The sequence below is a fragment of the Triticum aestivum genome, chromosome 7B (assembly GCF_018294505.1).
Source record: "Triticum aestivum cultivar Chinese Spring chromosome 7B, IWGSC CS RefSeq v2.1, whole genome shotgun sequence".
Classification (NCBI taxonomy): domain Eukaryota; kingdom Viridiplantae; phylum Streptophyta; class Magnoliopsida; order Poales; family Poaceae; genus Triticum; species Triticum aestivum.
In genome coordinates, this window is record NC_057813.1 from 297839277 (window position 1) to 297862472 (window position 23196).

General features: G+C 38.7%; 2 long non-coding RNA genes across 2 annotated transcripts; one reads left to right on the forward strand and one right to left on the reverse strand.

The window, feature by feature from the left end:
* The first annotated feature begins 8985 nt into the window (after nucleotides 1-8985).
* LOC123161266 (uncharacterized) lies at nucleotides 8986-10693 on the forward strand. Its single transcript, XR_006480627.1, has 3 exons — nucleotides 8986-9297; nucleotides 9408-9570; nucleotides 9685-10693. It is a non-coding gene; the product is annotated as an uncharacterized lncRNA (long non-coding RNA).
* A 2681-nt stretch (nucleotides 10694-13374) lies between these two features.
* LOC123155448 (uncharacterized) lies at nucleotides 13375-14970 on the reverse strand. The gene is made up of 3 exons (XR_006477352.1): nucleotides 14763-14970; nucleotides 14447-14672; nucleotides 13375-13971 (listed from the first exon to the last, which is right to left on the reverse strand). It is a non-coding gene; the product is annotated as an uncharacterized lncRNA (long non-coding RNA).
* Between the last annotated feature and the right edge of the window lie 8226 nt (nucleotides 14971-23196).

Sequence of the window (23196 nt, forward strand, 5' to 3'; positions counted from 1 at the left end):
ACATCAAATCCCCTCATGTCCTACTGTAATTATTGTATAATTATAATCAAACATTACCCATTGTATGGTATCGTAATTCTATGGCTCCCAAGTCAACGGGGCTCAACAAGATTTCAAACATAAGAAAATAACGAAACTATAACACCAATCTATGAAAAAAAGGATAGTCTGTAAAGATGTAGATGGTACATATAATTAGGTAACTCAAAAAATTCTGAACAATTAGGACAAAATAAACAATTTGCATATAAGTACCGTGTAAAGGTTTAGGCCTTTTGCATTTTCTAGTAAAAATGTAAATTCAAATACTACAACAAAAGTTTCTGTTTTTGCACTTCACACACCAAACAAGCAATTTAAACATCCTAAAGGAAAATCTTGGCAAATTATTTTTATAATAAAATGGATTTGTACAAGAGGATAATTATGTTGAAAAGTTTATGTAATTCAAGATTCACAAAGTTTCCATGGGCATGACCAAGGTTCAAGGCATGCCCCCATTTCAACCGTAGTCGTCTTTCTCACTTTCACTTTTATTTTTGAAAAGTTTTAGGTACCCCTCTATATTTTTTTGTTTTTAAACTTTTTAAAAGCACATAACAGGATAAAATGACTCTCTAAAACTTCCGCGTTGTCTCCCAGGCAGCACTTTCTTTAAACCCATTAAGCTAGGCATAAGTGCTCAAGTAATTGATCCACCCGGATCCCAAGGTATATCAAAGCCAATTTTAATTAACAATGATTGTAATTTAGTAGTGAGCACAAAGAAATATATCTCACATAATAATGGAGTCTAACTCTCTTCCTATGAATCGGCATGTCGTAAAAGAACGATTCATGCACACATAATAAAGTCTGATACATATCATAAGTAGTTTCTTGCAATTTTATTGTGTTGGAAACATAGAGAGGTGAAGATGTGGTCACTATCTCATAATAATTGCAAGTAGGAGCAACAAGCACATGCATATTATATTCATCAAAATTATCAAGTGCAATAGTAAAATGCAACCCATCAATACAATCCTTAATAACCGCAAACTTCTCTGATATAGTTTAGTTGGGAGAATTCAAAAAGATAATAGGACTATCATGTGTGCGTGCCATAGAAAAAAATTTATTCTTAACATAAGGAACTATAGAAAGTCCATCTTCATAAGAAAAATTCAAATTGGCATCATGGACACAAGCATACCAAGCATCAATTTCATCAAAAAGGGACATTTCAAACAAATCCAATGGATCATAGCAATTATCATAGTATTCATCCTTCGGTAAGCACGAAGGGAAATTAAACAATGTATGAGTTGAAGAGTTACTCTCATTAGAAGGTGGCCACGTGTAACTAATCCACTCTTCCTCCTTTTGTTCTTCGCTCTCCTCCTCATCTTTTTCATCTAATGAGCTCACAGTTTCAGCAATTTCTTCTACCATAGATTCCTGCAAAATATTAATTTCTTCTTGGACAGCGGAGGTGTCCTCCATATACTATTTAACATAAGAATTAGAAGCATAGTTTTCATAGCAATATTTAAGTATGACAAAATTTTCAGATTTGTAAAGAGTAGCATCATGCTTTTTAATCAAAGAAGCAGCTTCATAGGCACCCTTAAAAGAAACAAATTCTTCAATTTGTTCAATATCATAGTAACTATAAATACCCTCGGCATAAGAAGATAAGATTCCATTATTCTTAGACTCACATTGGAAGGAAAGCTGTTTTTTACGGTCTTCAGAACAACAAGTGAAATCATGTATTTCACATAAATTCCAAGCATAGGATTGCAAACAATTAATTTGATGCCATAAAAGTTTCCCTTTTGAGACAAGCAGTGTTGCACAAAACAAGCATGCTCCTCTAATGATTTTCCCTCAACTAAGCTAGTTGGGTTTTCAACACGAGCACATAGGATCGAAGATGGTCCAAGTAGAAAGCTTCAGTAGTATGATAGATTTTGGGTGGCTCTTTAGTCATTCGTTTAGCAGGTACAACTAATTTTTTTGGTATTTTTTGTTTCAAACCCATAACTAAAGATGGAAAACAAAGGCACAAAATAAATCTACTTGGTGATAAAGCAAACAAGCACACACAAGAATATTCACCCCCACACTATTGCTCCCTGGCAACGACGCCAGAAAAAGGTCTTGATGACCCACAAGTATAGGGCATCAATTGTAGCTCTTTCGATAAATAAGAGTGTCGAACCCAATGAGAAGCTAAAGGTAGAATTTATATCCTCTTCAAGTCCTATCGACCACCGATAAAACTCTCCACACACTTAACCTTTGCTTTACCTGGAACAAGTATGAAACTAGAAGTACTTTGTAGGTGTGATGCTAGAACTTGAAAGTGCAACTAATCCTCGGGTGGCTTTAGTAATTCATAACAACATATAGATAATTGAACTAATATCCATTCAAGTTAAATATTTCAGAAAGTTCAATGATTGGCATGGCATGGGCTAGAGATGTGGACCCCTCAAAATGCTAAGGCCAAAGATTGGCAAAAGTTCAAGACTCTTCATTCCTGTTTTAGTGATCCAAGATCACTTTGAGTACATAGGAAAGCCAATACTATTAAAAGGGGATGAGGTGTTGCTTAATGGTCTACTTGCTCAAAGTTCTTAGTGATATTGCTCCAAAAACCCTCAACCACTTTCTCATTTCCGCATATGTCCAAAACTTCAAGTCAAACTCGGCCCCACCGAAATGACCTATCCGGCGCCACTGAGTTCAGTTGACATTGCCACTACCAGAAACCTGAGACAATTCGGTCACACCGATACGGATCTCGGTCTCACCGAGATGGCCTTACAAACTCTTTTTTGCCTGTTGCAAATATTTTGGTCTCACCGAAATGTGCAATCGGTCCCACCAAGTTTGCTTGACATCCTCTCTGTTGCCTTGTTGCTTCACTTCAGTCTAACCGAGTTGATGCAATCGGTGCCACCGAGTTGATGTTTGCCCTAAGCCCTAGCACATCGGTCCCACCGAGTTTATCTTGTCGGTCCCACCGAGATTCCTAACGTTCACATTTTGAACTAAATTGGTCTCACCGAGTTCTTCTATTCGGTCTGACTGAGTTGGGTCAAATGTGTGTAATGCTTGGATTTTGTGTGGAGGCTATATATACCCCTCCACCCCCTTCTCCATTTGTGAGAGAGCGATCGGGACATGCCTACACTTCCACCACTCATTTTTTGAGAGAGAACCACCTACTCATGTGTTGAGACCAAGAAATTGCAATCCAACCACAACAATCTTGATCTCTAGCCTTCCCCAAGTTGCTTTCCACTCAAATCATCTTTCCACCATAGCCAAATCAGTGAGAGAGAGTTGAGTGTTGGGGAGACTATCATTTGAAGCACAAGAGCAAGGAGCTCATCATCAACACACCATCTATTACCTTTTGGAGAGTGGTGTCTCCTAGATTGGTTAGGTGTTGCTGGGGAGCCTCCAACAAGATTGTGGAGTTGAACCAAGAAGTTTGTAAGGGCAAGAAGATCGCCTACTTCGTGAAGATCTACCCGAGTGAGGCAAGTCCTTCGTGGGCGATGGACATGGTGGGATAGACAAGGTTGCTTCTTCGTGGACCCTTCATGGGTGGAGCCCTCCGTGGACTCGCACAACCGTTACCCTTCATGGGTTGATGTCTCCATCAACGTGGACGTACGATAGCACCACCTATTGGAACCACGCCAAAAATCTCCATGCTTACATTGTGTTTGCCTTCTCCAAACCCTTCCCTTTGCCTTCATATGCAATGTTTTACTTTCCGCTGCTACACTCTTAGAATTGGATTTGTCGGTTGATTGCTTGACTTGTACTGGTTGCTCAAATCTGCCAACACTTAAAATTGGGAAAAGGTTAGATTTTTATTTGGTTAAGTAGTATAATAAAGCCCCCCCCTCTAAACCTACTTTCGATCCTAGAGAACTACTTTGCAAGAATAAAACTAGGAGTACTTTGCAAGATAATATAAGTTAATTATTCAGTAGAAAGCTTTAGTAACACAAGAGAAGGATTTGTCCCAAGGCAATCAATAACTAGACCGGTAATCATTATTGCAATTTTATAGATGGAGAGGCATGAGCTAACATATTTTTCGTACTTGGATTATATGCACTTACAATTGAAACTCTAGCAAGCATTTGCAACTAATAAAGATCATTAAGGTAAAACCCAACCATAGCACTAAGTAACAAGTCATCTGTACTCCCATACACAACAACCCCCTTACTCGGGTATAAGCTTCTGTAACTCTCGCCACCCACTACAAGCAAATCGTGAACGTATTGCAACACCCTACAACGGTAACCACACATGCTTGAGCGACACAGAGGGTGCCATAGGACAGCACCAATATAAAACATGCAACTTAAACCAATCACGATCATCAATCAACCCATAGGACAAAACGAATCTACTCAAACACCATTGGATGGCAACACATCATTGGATAATAATATGTGGCATAAAGCACCATGTTTAAGTAAAGATCACATTGGGGAGAAGATGTGTTATACCACTGCATAGAGGGGGAGAGAGTTGGTGATGACGGTGGCGAAGTTGTTGGTGTAGATTGATGTCACGATGATTGCCCCGGCGTCTTCCGGAGCCACGGGAGAGGGAGGGAGAGCCCTCCTCCTTATTCTTCTTGCCTGGCCTCCCCCTAGATGTGAGGAGGGTTTCCCCTCTAGTCCATGTTCTCCATGTCTCCCGGAGGGTAGGAGCCCCTCCGAGATTGGATCTCTCTCTCTATATATCTATCTATTCTCTTCTATTTTGCATCTTTGTTTTCCGACCGAAAATCATTTCTTAAATTTTAACACGATTATCTTCCGCATATTATCTTTCTTGCAGCGAAAGAAGGGTTGCAACCGATTTACAAGGGCCCCATGAGCCACCTGGGCGCGCCCATGTGCCTCGTCGCCCCCTCAGGCACCGCTTGCGTTGATTCTTCTTCCCAAAAATCACATATATTCCAAATTAAATCTCCTAAATTTTTATCGCGTTTGGACTTCATTTGATATGGATATTCTATGAGACAAAAAACATGCAACAAACAGGAACTGACACTAGGCACTGGATCAATATGTTACTCCCAAAAATAATATAAAATGTTGCCAAAAGTATATGAAATTGTAGAATATTGGCTTGAAAGAATCAAAAATTATAGATACGACGGAGATGTATCAGCATCCCCAAGCTTAATTCCCGCTCGTCCTCGAGTAGGTAAAGGATAAAAAAGATAATTTTTGGTGTGGAATGCTACCTAGTACAATCTTGATCATGTAATCTAATCATGACATGAATATTAAGACACGGGTGATTCAAAGCAATAGTCTATAATTTGATATAAAGACATCAATATCATGCATACCAACAAGCAATCATGCCTTACAAAATAAAAATGCTAAAGAATGTTATCCCTACAAAATCATATAGTCTTGTCATGCTCCATCTTCTTAACACAAAGTATTTATCATGCACAACCCCGATGACAAGTCGAGCAATTGGTTCATACTTTTTAACGCGCTTCAACTTTTTCAACTCCCACGCAATACATGAGCGCAAGCCATGGATATAGCACTATGGGTGGAATAGAATACGGTGGTAGAGATTAATATGGGGAAGACAAAAAAGGAAGAAAGTCTCACATCGACACGGCTAATCAACAGGCTATGGAGATTCCCATCAATTGACATCAATGCGAGGAGTAGGGATTGCCATGCAACAGATGCACCTAGAGCTATAAGTGTATGAAAGCTCAATATGAAAACTAAATGGGTATGCATCCAACTTGCTTGCTCCTGAAGACCTCAAGAAATTGAGGAAGCCCATCATCAGAATATACAAGCCAAGTTCTATAATGAAAATTCCCACTAGTATATGAAATTAACAACATAGGAGACTCCCTATATGAAAACATGGTCCTACTCTGAAGCACAAGTGTGTAGAAGGATAGTAACATTGCCGCTTCTCTCTTTTTCTCTCATTTTTTAATTGTATTCTCTCTTTTTCTCCCTTTTTATTTTTTCTCTTCTTTTGTTGGGCTCTTTTTGGCCTACTTTTTTTTCTTTTTATTTTCGTTCGGAGTCTTAGCCCGACTTGTGGGGGAATCAAAGTTTGCATCATCTTTTCCTCACTAGGACAATGCTCTAATAATGATGATAATCACACTTTTATTTACTTACAACTCAATATTACAACTCGATATCTAGAACAATATGACTCTGTATGAATACCTCTGGCAGTGTACCAAGATGTGCAATGATCTAGCATAGCAAGGATATCAAAAAAAACACAAGCCATGAAAATATCATGCTAGCTATCTTACTATCATGCAAAGCAATATGACAATGAATGCTCAAGTCATGTATATGATGATGATGGAAGTTGCGTCGCAATATATCTCGGAATGGCTATGGAAATGCCATAATAGGTAGGTATGGTGGTTGTTTTGAGGAAGGTATAAGGAGGCTTATATGTGATAGAGTGTATCATATCACGGGGTTTGGATGCACCGGCGAAGTTTGCACCAACTCTCGAGGTGAGAAAGGGCAATGCACGGTACCGAAGAGGCTAGCAAATTGTGGAATCATGAGAGTGCGTATAATCCATGGACTCACATTAGTCATAAAGAACTCACATAATTATTGTGAAAATTTATTAGCCCTGGAAGCAAAGTACTACTATGCATGCCCCTAGGGGTAGATTGGTAGGAAAAGACCATCGCTCATCCCCGACCACCAGCCATAAGGAAGACAACCAATAATAAATCATGCTCCAACATCTTAGCATAACGAGAGACTATACATGCATGCTTCGAGAATCACAAACCTTAACACCAATTCTTACTGAAACACAATCATTCACTAGTACCTCCCATGTATTACCATCTCTATATCGCAAAACTATTACAAGGAATCAAACATATCATATTCAGTGATCTACAAGTTTTATGTAGGATTTTATGACTAATCATGTGAATGACCAACTCATGTTGACTCTCTAAATAGATACTCCCTCCATTCCAATATCTAAGGTGTATTATTTTCAGCATGTTAACCAAGGCACATAATTATGTACTATTTAGGACGAAATTACCCTTGTCTAATTCATAGATTAGCGGCAATAAATCATTTAGGCTAGGAAGAAGAGATACACACAATCAGGAGAGAGATAGTTTCCTTTTGTTTCTCTAGAAGGAGAGATACTTTCCTTTCTCTGGAGGGCCAAGATCAGAATTACGAGGAATTAGAACAAATGCACCTTACATTGTGGAATTTTATCAAAAAACAAATACACCTTATATAAAGGAACGAAGGGAGTATAAGTAAAGCAACAGAGTTTAATTCTTTCTATAAAATACCATGCTCTAATAAATATAAGTGAAGCAAAAGAGCATTCTATAGTTAACAATTTTCTAGATGTACAAAAACATGCATCTGAAATTCAAATGATATAAGTGAAGCACATGAAGCATTCTATAAAGCCATACTCAAAAGATATAAGTGAAGTGCAAAGAGCATTCTATAAACCAACCAAGGACTATCTCATACCAGCATGGTGCATCGCTAAAATAAAAATAAAAATCACACGACGCTCCAAGAAATACGCATATCATGTGCCAAAACAAAAACCGAAACATACTGATAATTGTTGAAGAAAGATGGGATGCCTTTGGGGGCATCCCCAAGCTTAGACGCTTGAGTCTCCTTGAATATTTACTTGGGGTGCCTTGGGCATCCACAAGCTTGAGCTCTTGCCTCTCCTTATTCTTCTCATATCGATACCTCCTCGATCTTCAAACACTTCATCCACACAAAACTTAAACGAACTTTTTATTAGAGGGGCTAGTACAAATAACATCAAATCCCATCATGTCCTACTATAACATTATTGTATAATTATGATCAAACATTACCCACTATATGCTATCACAATTATATGGCTCCCAAGTCAACGAGGCTTGACAAGATTTCAAACATAAGCAAATAAAGAAACTATAACAACAATCTTTCAAAACAGTACAGTCTGTAAAGATGCAAATGGTACATATACTTCTGTAACTCAAAAAATTACGAAAACTTAGGATAAAATAAAAGGTTCAGAATTTTTGCATGTTCTAGTAAAAAATGTAAATTCAAATACTAGAACAAAAGTTTCTGTTTTTGCACTTCACACACCAAACAAGCAATTTAAACATCCTAAAGGCAAATATTGGCACCTTATCCTTATAATACAATGGAATAGTACCAGGGTATAATTATTTTTGTTGAAAAGTTTTTGTAATTCAAGATTCACAAAGTTTTAGGTTCAAGGCATGCTCCCACTTCAAAGGTGCCCGTCTTTCTGACTTTCAACTTTTCTTTTTGAAAAGATTTAGGTTCCCCTCTGTATTATTTTGTTTTAAAACTTTTTAAAAGCACACAACAGAATAACATGACTCTCTAGAACTTACGGGTTGTCTCCCAAGTAGCCCTTTTTTTTAAAGCCATTAAGCTAGGCATAAAGTGCTCAAGTAATTTATCCATCCAGATCCTAAGGTATATCAAAGCCATTTATAGTTAACAATGATTTGTAGTTTAGTAGTGAGCACAAAGAAATATTTAGATACATTAAAACTGCGCACTTTCCTAGCCCTCTCAGGCCATCAACATTTTTAACCGTTGGATCACGTGTTGTGGTTGATTTGGGCCCTTAGATGCACTTAATTAGTGCTAAGTGGACCACATGCCACATGGGCTACTACTCCCATAACAAAAATGGAATTCTATCGTTAATTGAGCCTCTTCTCAAGTGAATAAGCCCATCCAAGCTCATGACATTGGCCCACTTACCACAACCAATATGGTACAAGAATCAGCGGAGATCGCGACACTGCGCTTCTTCAGGGACATTGAAGGGGCAGCAAGGAAGCGATGCGGCATCAATATCGGTGTAGATGCACCGGTGTTCAAGCAAGGAGTAATGTTGCCATTAACACAAATGGAGGTGCGCCACTCGCCGGCCTATTCCCCTCCTCCTCCTTTATTTAGTACGCATGGGTACGCCCCTCTCACCTCTCGGGACCTCGACCTGGAGCGGCATCACCCACCACTACTCGCTAGACATCCCTCCATGCCGGAATGGCATGTGATTCCGTTATAGAACCATAGCGGGCCAAGGGAGGGCACTGCCATGACAACACTGCTGCTTCTAACATATTCACCCCTTATACCACTGCCTTGCGCCGCCCGGATCCCATCGTTGCCGCTTTTCCAATCCTGGAGATGAACACGCAGAAATAAGGTGTGGCGCATGTCCGTTTTTTCTTTTGCTTCCTCTCAGATTTGATCAACGGAACACCATGGGGGCTAGGCGGATTTGGGATGGCTTGTCACCACAAGGCTCTGTTGCAGACTCTCCTTGCAAAGAAATAAACAAAGCTCCAGACTCGAGGCCGCTACAACAGAGGAAGCGAAAAGCTTTGATGCTTGATGCACACCAGACGATCACAAGTCTCTTTCACAGCCTTTCTGAGGTCGTTGCTAAACCGTGAGGATTAGAGTATTCTCTTTCAAGGTATTTTCATTACTGATACTCACATATCCGTCCTTGTTTCGTCATTTCAACATCCTTGTGCATTGGCGCTAGCCTCACTTTGAATTTTTCTTAATTTTAATTTGTTGTCTGCAGTAAGTGATCTTCATATTCTTCATCAGAAGTATGAGCCCATCATGCAAAACAAGGGAACGAATAAAGCAGCAGTAGTTATTGTAATAACTACTAATATTGGCAACTTTGTACATAATGTGTTATGATGTACGCTCCTTGAGTTTATTGGTATTCTTTCGCAAGTATTGAGGAAATTTAACGTTTGTACAAAGAAATTAAATATTTGATTGCAAAGGTGAGGTTCTCAATATTTGGCCAATGGATTTCCAGAAGGATCTGAAAGGCATTTTTGACGCGATTATATTTCAATCCTGACCGAAAAGATATTCAGGTAACAGCATAACAGATCAAAATGGTGGGCCGCTGAACCGTTCAAATGGTAGCACATCACCAGTTACTCATTAATTAACTCTGATGATGTTGGCACAACAACCCTTATTCGGGCGTTGGATATACATACATGGGTGTGGGACTCCCCTGCGGATCCTTGCTACAACAAATGAAAATTGCAGGTGGACAAACACTTGATGGAACAGGTTGGCATTTGAAAAGATGGACATGCCCGTATGTCGTTTTACTTTGTGGAAGGAGGGAGTGGGTCTCCAAATTCAAAACTTAATTATTACCCATTACTTGTTTGTATATGGTCTCTTGGTTAGTAATATTAAATCATAAACAACTTCCCATGTGTTTAGGTGAAAGAGAAGACCGTGAAGCTTACAGAGGCCATGTAATCTACCTACGGGGATCTGATGTCACGACCAGCGTCTTAACTGTTACAGTGAACTCTATTGTTCAATCCATCCTCGTGGTGTTGTAATTTGTAAATAATTGCAACAGCTGGTAGTGCTTAGCCACTTGATTCTACAAATATCTGTCTAAGAAATTTGATTTTACAGGCTTATTTGTTCCCCTACTACACATAAACCCCCATAATGATTCAGATGATATCACGTACAATCATCCAAACTGTATTCCAAAGCGAAGTCCTTGGACTGCCATCTAAATAAAGAGGTTGTTCTGTTGATTATTTTTCTATTTTTCAAGTGTGACCTTAAAGTGCATTTATACTCGATTGGATGGATGTTTTTTTCAACGTTAAACTCAGGTAGTATATTGATTCATGCTTGAACTCATAAACAAGTTGAGTTCTTGTGCAATTTCAGGGTTTTTAGGTCCTTTACAAAGGGTTGTGAACATTATATTGGAATTTAGTGACAGCTTCTGGTCCTTTCGTATCCTCCACATTGTTGAAAGAATAACCTCCGTCAATATTTATACCATATTGTTTTTAGAGCTAGCATTAATTGAATCGTTATGTTCATGAATAAATATTTATATCCCTTACAATAACTTGAAAATTTAAATTACATATTCAGACAGCATATTTATGAAAATCCATAGTATCCTAGCTATAGCAAAAATAGACGGGCGCGGCAACGCGCGCCATCATGGTCTAGTATATCACATAATAATGGAGTCTAACTCTCTTTCTATGCATCGACATGTCATAAAAGAATAATTCATGCACACATAATAAAGGCTTATATATAGCATAAGCAGTTTCTTGCAATTTTATTGTGTTGGAAACATAGAGAGGTGAAGATGCCGTTCCGTATCATAATAATGACAAGTAAGAGCAGCTAGCACATGCATATTGTATTCATCAAAATTATCATGTGCAATAGTAAAACGCAACCCATCAATATAATCTTTAATAAGCACAAACTTCTCATATATAGTGCAGTTGGGAGAACTCAAAGAGATAATAGGACTATCATGTGTGGGTGCCATAGAAATAATTTCATTCTTTAGATAAGGAACTATAGGTTCATCTCCATAAGCATAATTCAAATTGGCATCATGGCCACTAGCATAGAAAGCATCAATTTCATTAAAAAGGGATATTTCAAAAAATCCGATGGATCATAGCATTCATCCTTCGGTAAGCACGAAGGGAAATTAAACAATGTATGAGTTGAAGAGTTACTCTCATTAGAAGGTGGGCACGGGTAGCTAATCCACTCTTCCTCCTTTTTTCTTTGATCTCCTCCTCATCTTTTTCATCTAATGAGCTAATAGTTTCAGCAATTTCTTCTACCATAGATTCCTGCAAAATATTATTCTCTTCTTGGACAGCGGAGGTGTCCTAAATATACTATTTAACATAAGAATTGGAAGATAGATTTCATAGCAATATTTAAGTATGGCAAAAATTACAGACTGTTAAAGAGTAGCATCATACGTTTTAATCAAAGAAAAAATTTCATACGCACCCTAAAAGAAACAAATTCTTCAATTTGTTTAACATCATAGTAATTATAAACACACACATGGCATAAGAAGGTAAGATTCCATTATCCTTAAACTCACATTGGAAGGAAATGTGTTTTTTACGATCTTCTAAACAAAAAGTAAAATTGTGTATTTCGCATAAATTCCATGCATGGCATTGGAAACAATTAATTTGATGCCATAAAAGTTTCCCTTTTTGAGACAAGCGGTGTCGCACAAAACAAGAATGCTCCTCTAATGATTTTCCCTCAACTAAGCTAATTGGATTTTCAGCACGAGCACATAGGGATCAAAGATGATCCAGTAGAAAGCTTTGGCAGTATGATAGATTTTGGGTGGTTCTTCAACCTTTGATTTAGCAGGTACAACTTTTATTTTGGTATTTTACGTTTCATACCCATAACTAAAGATAGAAAACAAAAGCACGAAATAAATCTATCAGTGACAAAGCAAACAAGCACACACGAGAATATTCACCCCATGCTACAAAGGCGCCAGAAAAAGGTCTTGATAACCCACAAGTTTAGGGGATCAATTTCGACAAATAAGAGTGTCGAACCTAACAAGGAGCTAAAGGTAGAATTTATACTCTTCAAGTCCTATCGACCATCGATACAACTCTACGCACACTTAACCTTTTCTTTACCTAGAACAAGTATGAAATAAGAAGTACTTTGTAGCTGTCACGCTAGAACTACTTTACAAGAATAAAACTAGGAGTACTTTTGTAACGACCAAACCTCGAAGGATTTGATTCTCTGTGCTTATCGTGCTAGTCCCTGGATCGACCTCACTAGCACACACAGTATATATGAATACCAGAAAAGTAAGTGCATCATTTATTGCAATGTATGATCCAGAATGTATAAAATAAAACAATCTGCATAGCACTTGGCTAGCTTTATTCAATCAAACAGCGGAAAGTAGCAGATAATAACAATGAGTCCCATCATAGCCCACTGGCGATGCTGAGTGCAGACTCGCGACCCTAACGGTACCTTACTCTTTGTCTAAATATCCTGCAACATGAGACATTGCAGCCATATAGGTCAATACTTTGAATGTATTGCCAAGTTACACAGGAGTAATAATATAGCAGACCTACATGTATATGCATAGTACAACAAAAGGAAGGCTTGAGGGTTTATTTTGCAGAAAGCTGATTTTGTACTCATAACTACCTAATAGTCAAATTTTTATTTAGTTCTTTTATTACTACAATTATATACACAAGGTTGAGTTGGCAAATTCAACTCCAACCTACCCTTTATTAAGTTTTCCCACAAATATTATTAAGTGTCACGTCTGTCAAGATCATCCAACAACTGTAATGGCATAGTCACTCAAATTTGTCCATAACCGAGGACACGGCTAATCATGATTAGTTTTAAACTCTGTAGAGTTTTGCACACTTTACCCACTAGACTCAACCCGAAGATTGAGACGAAGTCTTTTAGAAGTAGTCACCTCCACCCACCGGCAGCTGGTACACCTACTCATATCTACATCTGCTAGCTGACCTGGACGAGGATCCCACAACCTACTCAACTAAGCCAGAGCCCATTTAGCTAGTGGTTGCACATGGAAGCTACTAGTCACTAAGTCTGTTTGATCTTTTTGAGCCTGGGCGGCCGTCCACTTATATTCAGAGGGTATAGACCATGATGTTCTTGAAACCACCCATCAATACCAATTCCGCCCAGAGGTGAGTTATATCCTTAATTACTACTCGATTTGTTATATATATAATCCTCACATAAGCTCGATGTATACATGAACCAACCCCGTCTACAAGCATAGCAAAACTATAACTACCACGATCTGCATTGACGGAAGATAGCTCAACAATATAGCAAAATAATATAGTAACCCTATACATGCATATATTCATAGTGTGATATATACTACGTGCATAGAAAACAATAGGTAAAGGATGATCAACATGTAACTTGCCTTGGATCTGGTTCAAAAAGTCACACTCCTGACAATAGCTCACGTCCCACTCCGGACAATCTACACGTTTCACACAATTCAACAAATCAATCATCGAAACTAAAATAGAACCAAAATAAAACCACCAGCAAGAAAACCATTTTATAAATCAAATAAAAGTAGCAACAACATGCACAAAACATCTAAATTACACTGCGATCACAACGCAAAAAGAATCACTCAATTCCGACAAACGGTTTCAAAGTTACGGCCTCTAAAGGGTTTATTTCAAATTTGCACAAATTCAAATTTAAACAGTGCAAACATGTTCAAAGTTGGTACTGTGATAAAGTGTTGGTTGTTGTGAGTGCATAGGAAAAAGAATTACCTAAGTTGGATATATAGATCAGGAGTTATAGCTAATCAAACTTTTAGTTGAAAAACTGAAATAAAAACAAAACCAACAGAAAACTCCTGAATGGTTCCTGCGTGTACTGTAGTGATCGTCACGTGTCGTCGCATGATTGTCTGGAGGATTGCATGCGCGTGTGCTCACCAGCAAAGCAGAGAAAGAAGGCGGCGGCTTCGAGCGGCGGCGGCAGCGCTCCTCCGGCGAGTATCCGGCGAGGGCGAAGTGGCGGGCGGAGGAGGCATCGAGTGGCGGAGGTAGTGGTGGTGTTCAAGGGCGAGGGGGCTCCCTCGAGCGGCCGTGGCGAGCTCCTGAACTCCAGCATGCTCCGGCGAAGTCAGGCATCGATGGCGGCGTCGTTCCTCTCTCTCCGCTGCGGTTTCAGCCAGAAGAGCGTGTCAGGCGAGAGCAGAGTCAAGAGGGGGTTCGAGGAAAGCCAGTGGCGCGCCTGGGGTGATCTTACGGCGACGAGAACGACTGGAGAATACGGCGGCGGCTTCGAGCTCGTACGCGAGATGCGTGTCTCTAAACCAATGCGTGCAGATGACGAAAGGCGGGGAGGGGCTGCGGTAGGGTTCCCCCTGGGGATATTCCTCGCGCGTGATGTCCCTGGATCGCCCGGGATCGACCAGTGCCCGAGATCGATCCGGGCTCAGCTCAGGATGCGCGTGCGTTCGACCGGAGGAAGGGGGTGAACAGGATGCGGTGCGGGGCCCGGTGGCAGTGGCTGCGAGCGGCCAAAAGCTGCAGAGCTGGCGCTGCGCTGCGTAACGCTTCGGGCGAAGTGTGCTGCGACGACGGGGGTTGCTGGGCCGCGGCGGCTGGCTGGCTGGCTAGCTGGCTCTTAAAAAAAACACAGTAAAAATAAACTAAAGTACAGACAAAAACCATAATAAAATCTAAATAAAAAAATATAGACACATGGTTAAAATAACACTACTAATATAAACTACAGGAACCCTAGTTCCTATTCTAATGCAATTTTGTAAATTCATTTTTATGCAGAAGGCCACTCAAACAGCAATAAAACACTCAAATAAATAATTTTGGAGATTATTAAAAATACCAGAACATATCAAATGAACTGGAAATAATATTCTGGACATTATGAACATTTTTTAAATAGGGGAGAAGTCATGTTATCTCCACTCCAATAAATTGCCTTTAGTTGCATAATAAAAAGAATATTGCAGAAAAACAAATAATGCATGGAAAATATGATATGCATATGGATGATCTATTAACATCCAAATTTAGGAAAAATAGGATGTTACAACTTTGCAAGATAATATAAGTTAGTTGTTTACTAGAAAGCTTTTGTAACACAAGAGAAGGATTTGCCCCTAGGCAATTGATAACTAGACCGGTAATCATTATTGATATTTTATATGAGGGAGAGGTATGAGCTAACATACTTTCCATACGTGGATTATATGCACTTATGATTGGAACTCTAGCAAGCATCCGCAAGTACTAAAGATCATTAAGGTAAAACCCAACCCTAGCATTAGTTAACAAGTCCTCTTTACTCCCATGCGCAACAACCCCCTTACTCGGGTATAAACTTATGTCACTCTCGCCACCCACTATAAGCGAATCATGAATGTATGGCAACACCCTACAACAGTAATCCCACACGCTTGCGCGACACGGAGGGCGCCATAGGACAGCACCAAAATAAAGCATACAACTCAAGCCAATCACGATCATCAATCAAGCCATTGGACAAAACAAATCTACTCAAACATCATAGGATGGCAGCACATCATTGGATAATAATATGGGGTATAAAGCACCATGTTTAAGTAGATATTATAGCGGGGAGAAGAGGTGTTACACCGCTGCATAGAGGGGAGAGAGTTGGTGATGACGGCAGCGAAATTGTTGGTGTAGATCGATGTCATGATGATTGCACCGGCGACATTATGGAGCCATCGAGAGAGAGGGGGAGAGAGCCCCCTCCTCTTTCTTCTTTATTGGTCTTCCCCTAGATGGGAGGAGGGTTTCCCCTCTGGTCCATGGTCTCCATGGCTCCTGGAGGGCAGGAGCCCCTTCGAGATTGGATCTCTCTCTGTTCTCGTCTGCTTCATGTTTTCATTTTCTGGCCGAAAACTGTTTCTTAAGTTCCTAGAGATCTGTAACTCCGATTGGGCTGACATTTTAACATGATTTTATTCCGGATATTATCTTTCTTGCAGCGAAAGAAGGGCTGCTACGAGGGCCCCACGAGCTACCTGGGCGCACCCATGTGCCTCGTGGCCCCCTCGGGCACCATCTTGTGTTGATTCTTCTTCCAAAAAATCACATATATACCAAAACAAATCTCCGTAAATTTTTATCACGGATATTCTGTGAAACGAAAAACACGCAACAAACAGGAACTAGCACTAGGCACTGGATCAATATGTTAGTCCCAAAAAATAAAATATAATGTTGCCAAAATTATATGAAAGTTGTAGAATATTGGCATGAAATAATCAAAAAATTATAGATACAATGGAGACGTATCAGGCACCACCCTCATCATTTTTTGATGTGGACGCACTGGGAAGCTGCGACCTTATTGCTTGACACACGCATATGATAATGCGGATTTTGAAATTTATATTTGGACGAAGGTATTTCCATCTCCCCTTGATAGGCTTGCTCACATGAGAACGGTGTCGGCTCGCCGCATCTTGATCTACGGTAGTTGGAGATTAATCCAAGATCGACGGGCATTTCTGTGGCGTCGTTGATGTCGCATTGGATCAAATAAACCTTCAAAGGATTGTCGTAAGATGGATTCAAATAGATCAATCGATAGTGCGGATGTGGGATCTACACGGCCTGTCTTGTGGTCACCATATGTAAGGCACACCCCCTTCCATTCAAGGGAACGTTTTTGCATTGTTCCCAAGCGTTCCCACTAGGTTTATGGGCCATTGAGGGGATAAACTCAGGAGCATTAGATCAAAGTTTATTTTGAGCGTTTGTGGGCCTTCTTGTTGAATACGATGTTGATTGCAATATGACTGCAACGCCGCCTCTTTTCCCAGGTTGCTTAGAGTTGGGTGTCTCCACCACCTTATCTTTTTCCTTGTAAATAAGTGGCGGAAACTTAGATTTCTCAAACACCACTTCCTTTCCCTTGTCCCTGGACTGTTCACGGTTCGATGGCCCTGCCTCAACTGTATTTCCTTTCATAACTGATACTGGAGTGGAATTGACATCAGCATGAGCAACCCCTCTTGCAGAACTCTGAGCAACCCTCTTTCTACCATCCCTCATTTTCCTCTTTGTAGACTTTGACAAAATAGTTGTGAACCCCTCCGTTGTTGGAGAAGTGACTTCTTCTTGATCTGGTATAACTGGAGATGCAGCAGTAGTTTTCTAGCTTTCACTTAGTGAGGTCGCACATCAAGCCAAAGGTCACCAAAGTGAAGCATCACAAACTGCTACACTTGGCCTTCCATACCTTGTGAAAATAGAGGAACCATATATTACTCCTCAGAAATTTGATCTATTTGGAACATATGTTATGGGAACTCATATGTCATATGCTATGTTGGAATTTCGAAGATGAAGGGGAAATATGTCCCACCAGGCGTGCCAGAATCTGATAACGGGAAAATGGCAGCGTGAAACACGTGTCCACGACATTGATACAGAGTGAATATATTTAAGTGCGTAAATGCATACATCAAAAGAGAATCAAAGATTGTAGGTACTTTATTTCCATAACTCTTATATTTACATAAAGACATGTTAATTACATCTCCAAAGAGAAAACAGCTGATTAAGAATTCTGACATATCTATTACATAGCATCACAACACATGAGTACTACAAGATGTAGAAATAAAAGAAAACTACAAAATGTAGAAATAAAAGTCCTCCTCACTGTCGTCCACGTCGGCGTACTCGGGGAGCCTTGAACTTCATCTATGCTAACATATGTGTTGCATAACATTTGATTTGACAATGTTCATTCATATATCACATTCATGCCTAGCTCATCAACCATGATGAATATGTAGTTTTTGTATTTTTAGTCACATGAAGATCTATTTAACGGTAAACTAGCCGGGCTAATGGGCACATGTCCAATATATGGCATAACTCTTTTTATGAGTTAATTTTGACATGCATGTGATTTATGTGTGCATGCATGAAATGGTGGAATATTTGGTTTACTTTATAGAAACATATATAGCGTTGCGTCAAGCCATCATATACGGGGGCTATACGAAATTTGGTGATGACATATTCAACCGCACTATGTTATGTTTAGTGCAAGCAACATAGGCTATGACCCTAGTTATTTCTTAATTTTGTAGATGCATGCACCTATATGAAATGAATGCACGGTTTAATTTTAATCTATATGAGAGATTATCTTATCCCATTCAGCCATATTAATACTAGTTTTCCTATAGTTTGGAACATATCATATGTGGACATGTAACTCAATGAAACTAGTCAAATATTTATGTGATTTGCATGGGAATATTTTATGAGGTCTCTCTTCACTCGTATTAGTCCTACCATCATGTAGCAATATTGTGCCCATGTGTAGCATAACCAAATGGAGTATGGTGATTTCTCCTTATTTGTATTATCACTAACATCGCGTAGATTGTATGCTCGTAGTGTAGCCACAGAACAGTATATATATAGGACAAATGTTTCCTACTACCGGGTGTAGTTACTCCCACTTTTGTTTCATACGTTCTAGATAGTATATATCATATCGAAGAGTATGTACGCGTAGTATGTAGTATGTAAGAATGTTTAGGTAGTATATATATTATTTTTATATACTATGCAGTATATTTTGAGCATAGTCCTTTTTACGTACAAATATGTACGTATTTCACAAATATTATAAAAACATGAGCTCACATGCAATTTTTTCACATAACTCGCTTTGAAGTATCTCAAATATAGTATATGTACATACTAAAAATAAGAAAGTAGAGTATATACTACCACATGGTAGTATATGAGAAATGGGTGTAACTGCACCCGGTAGTAGGATGCATTTTGCCTATATATATATATATATACATAAACACTATTCTGATCACGGGATCAGAATAATATTCTGATCACAACCTGGACTGCATGAGTAACGCGCCTTACCTTCTCCGTGATCTAGGTTGAACTTCCCGCAATATTGCCCAAATAGGGCTTGCTATATATCGTTGGAAAGCTATGGACACCAATATCATGACCCAACTTAAATTTTTGGCAAAATATAAGCGGTTTAAGAGCAGTTTTAAAAACCGTTTTTTCTTCACACAAAAAACGTGAATCGTATTTTCGATCGCATTTCTAAACAGTTTATCGGAATGAGGCATATAATATGGCGTTGGAAAGCTGCTGCAAAACCGCTCCTTCCACATGTTGAAAGTTTTTTCTAATTCCCTATGGTTAAAGAGTAATTTGAAAAAAACGTAAAATTTTGTAAACCGAACAACTGAGTTTGTTTTTTCGATGTCATTTCTAAACGGCTAATCCAATGGAGGCATATGCTATGGCATTGGAAAGCTTATGAAAATGCGCTACTTTTTCATTTTGAAAGTTTTTTTCTAATTTTGAATGGTTTAAGAGTAATTTAGAAAATGGTCCAAGTCCTACCGAGTTTGTATTTTTGAGCTAATGTTTTAACCGTGCATCCGCATGCAGCAAATGATATGGTGTTGGAAAGCTTGAACAAATGCGAAACTTTCCGGTATGTATTGTTTCTCCCAATTCTTTACGGTTTTAAGTCAGTTTCAAAAATGGCGAAAAACGTATTTTCACCGTAATTTCTACGAACTTTATCGGAATTGGGAAAATAATATACCGTTGAAAAGCTACGGAAAATGCGAAACTTTTTCATGTTGAAGGTTTTATCTGATGCCAAGCCGTTTTCAAGTAATTCCGAAAACGGCGGGATCATTCGTTCTGCCTCTACCGCCAAACAGATTCTTCGAAAATGCACTGCGTAAAGAACCTGAACTTCTCGGTGTGTGTACCTGAACTTCACTCTGTTTTCACATGATTTTTTTGCTCGTAGATCTTCATCCACTGCTGGTAGCTCTCCATCCCACTCACGGGAATTGAGCGGGTGATATACCGATAGAAAGCTGATGTAAACACGCAACTTTCCCGTGTTGATCATTTTTTCATACTCGCGATGATTTTGAAAGTTTTTCAGCTAAAATTCATTCAGCGTAGTAGTTGAACTTCATGCTATTTTCACGTTCAACTTTTGTGACGTATTTTTGTTTGTACACGCGCCTGAACTTCCCTCTGTACGAACCCGACCTTTATCGGAATTTTGAAAACCGTTTTTTCTTCATACAAAAAAAGTGGATCATATTTTCGATCGCATTTCTAAACCGTTTAGCAACTAAATACTCATTTTAGATAGGAATCTCGCTCATAGGCGGATTTTGCACTCGGGTCATGAAGAACTCGCGTTTTGTGCGATTTTACTGCCTGAGTTGTTCGACCTGAACTTTCCGCTGTGCTAGGTTGAACTTCCGTCAACATTGCCCAAATGGGACTTGGTATATACCGTTGGAAAGCTATGGACACCAGTATCATGACCCAACTTAAATTTTTGGCAAAATATAAGTGGTTTAAGAGCAGTTTTGAAAATTGTTTTTTCTTCATACAAAAAATGTGAATCGTATTTTTAATCGCATGTCTAAACCGTTTATCGGAATGAGGCAAATAATATGACGTTGGAAAGCTGCTGTAAAACCGCTCCTTCCACATGCTGAAAGTTTTTTCTAATTCCCTATGGTTAAAGAGTAATGTGGAAAATCATAAAATTTCGCAAACCGAACAACCGAGTTCGTATTTTCGTTGCCATTTCTAAACGCCTAATCCAATTGAGACAAATGATATCGCGTTGGAAAGCTTATGAAAATGCGCTTTTTTCTCATGTTGATTTTTTTTAAATTTTGAATGGTTTAAGAGTAATTTTCAAAATGGTACAAGTTCTACCAAGTTTGTATTTTCGATATATTTTTTTAATCATACGTCCGTACATAGCAGATGATATGGCGTTGGAAAGCCTGAACAAATGCGAAACTTTTTGGTATATATTATTCTCCAGATGCATTACGATTTTACATTTATTTTGAAAATGGCTAAAAACTTATTTTCGCGGGAATTTATACAAACTTCATCAGAACGGGGCAAATATTATACTATTGAAAAACTACGAAAAATGCGAAACTTTTCCATGTTGATGGTTTTCTTTGAATCCCAGTCATTTTCAAGTAATTTCAGAAACGGCGAGATCACTCGTTCTGCCTTTATCGCGAAACAGATTCGTCGAAAATGCATTGCGTGAAGTACTTGAACTTCTGTGGCAGTTCTGCCTGAACTTCACTCTGTTTTTCACGTGCTTTTTTTAGCTCGTAGCTCTTCATTCACTCACTGGAATTAAGCAAGTGATATACCGATGGAAAGCTGCTATAAACACGCAACTTTTTTGTGTTGAACATTTTTTCATACTCGCGGCGGTTTTAAAAGTTTTTCTTGTGAAATTCATTCAGTGTAGTAGTTGAACTTCCTGCTGTTTTCACGTTGGACTTCTGTGACATATTTTTTGTTTGTAATTTTCCCTTCCATTTTCGTCAGTGTTACACAAATGAGATTCTTTTTGTACAAACCTCTCTCACAATATTTTTTTAACTTTCTCCGATCGAGGACTTGAATTTACACAAATGATATTCCTGTCATTTTGAAGTAAATTAGAAAATGACAAGATCATGATTTCTGCCTTCATTGCGAATGGAAATGCATTGCGTGAAGTACTTGATCTTCTCGGGCATGTCTGTTTGAACTTCACTCTAATTTTTGACGTGCTGTTTTTTTGACGTGCTATTTTTTGCACTGCGTGAAGTAGTTGATCTTCTCGGGCATGTCTGTTTGAACTTCACTCTGTTTCACTTTATTTGTATTTTTTATATGAAATACACACCATGTAGTACGTGAACTTCCGGTTGTTATCACTTTTGAACTTCTCTTTGGTTTGAGAGAATTATTTTAAAACACAAAAAAACATATTTTTAATGTATTTTGGACATCTAAATACATGGTGAACCTCTCTCACAAGAATTTTTTGAACTTTTCCTCGCTGAGCAATTGAACTTCTATCAACCATTCTTTTCATTTATGAGTTGTTTTTAAAAGTGCAAAAAATGGTGCCTTGTTTTTTATTTTTTTAACAGGTAAATCCTAGGTTTTAATAAACTCCGAACTTCTTTGTTATTTCAATTTGAACCTCATCTTTTTTATATTTGAGTAAAGAATTGTATTCGATTTTTTATACGAAAAAAACCGAACATGGAAATAGAAGGTGAACCTCTCTCGCAACAATTTTTGAACTTCCCCTGACAGAGCACTTGAACTTCTAGCAACAAACTGTTTAAGCTTTTATTTTTCTATACTTTTTATTCTGACCTGAAATGCATTCCTTGCGGTAATTGAACTTCTCATTGTTTTCACTATCAACTTCTGTCACATTTTTGTGCATACATTGAATTACATGCAATTGAAGGTCGGACGTCATTTTTTGCTATTTTCAAACATGTAATTGGAGGTCGGATGTCCCGCGATATTAATTTTGCACCGTGCACGGAGGACCACGTGAACTTCTTGCAACAAACCTTTTAAGCTTTTCATTTTCTATTCTTATATTCTTATCTGAAACGCATTCTGTGTAGTAGTTGAACGTCCCGCTGTTTTCTCCTTGAACTTCTGTCACATATATTTGTTCAACCTCCCTCACAAGAATTTTTGAACTTTTCTTGGCCTGAGCACTTGAACTTCTAGCAACAAAACTATTAGCCTTTGCTTTTTCATTCTTTTTTTCCATACAAATGCACACCGTGTAGTACATGAACTTCGAT